Source organism: Chaetura pelagica, unplaced genomic scaffold (genome assembly GCF_000747805.2).
Source record: "Chaetura pelagica isolate M959 unplaced genomic scaffold, ChaPel_1.0 scaffold650, whole genome shotgun sequence".
In the NCBI taxonomy this organism is placed as follows: Eukaryota; Metazoa; Chordata; class Aves; order Apodiformes; family Apodidae; genus Chaetura; species Chaetura pelagica.
Genome location: NW_009951820.1, coordinates 607051 through 607793, shown reverse-complemented (window position 1 = coordinate 607793; position 743 = coordinate 607051).

Below are 743 nucleotides of genomic sequence, written 5' to 3'. Positions count from 1 at the left end.
GGTCCCCGGGGGTCCCCACCGAGAGAGGGAGTGGTCCCCAATGTCCTAGGGGTCTCACTAAATTGGAGGTCCCCACTGAACTGCGGGATGCCGGTCCCCCTGGGGGTCCCCCCTTCCCTGAGGGTTCCCCTACACCTCACCCTGGCCACACCTGTATCCCCTTCTCCGTTACTCCCCCCAGGCCGTTATTCCCCCCCACCTGATCGCTGCGCATGCTCACCCAGCAGATCTCCGTCACACTCCTGCACAGTAAACTAGGAGAGAACCAGTGTCAGCCAACAGTAACTGAACTGGGGTGCAAACAGGACTGGTTTCATGGGGACAGGGTGCCAGGAGACATATGGTGTCCTCAAATCCAACTACAGCTTGGTAAACCCTGCTGCTCCCACCAGGGTGAGAAGAAAAACACTGGCTGCTTCCCAGTGCTGGGACAGAGCCCAACCTGTTGGAGCAGACCTGCCCCAGGCAGCACCTGCTCTCAGTTCAGGGCTGGGCGTGTCAGGAAGCTGGTAGAAGAAACATCAGTGTTTTCGGGGTGGTTCGCAGCCCCACACTTGCCTGAGACCCTGTGAAGGCGCAGCTCGCTCTTCATGCAGGGAACTTGCCTGAGAAACCAGTGTGGGCACCATCCTGGGAAGTGCTGGAGATGCTCTGGCTCTCCTTTTTGTGCCCCCAAGCCTGCCAGCTCTGGACCAAGGGCCCTGCTTGCTGTCCTGGAGCCATCACCTGCAGGAAAACTTCCT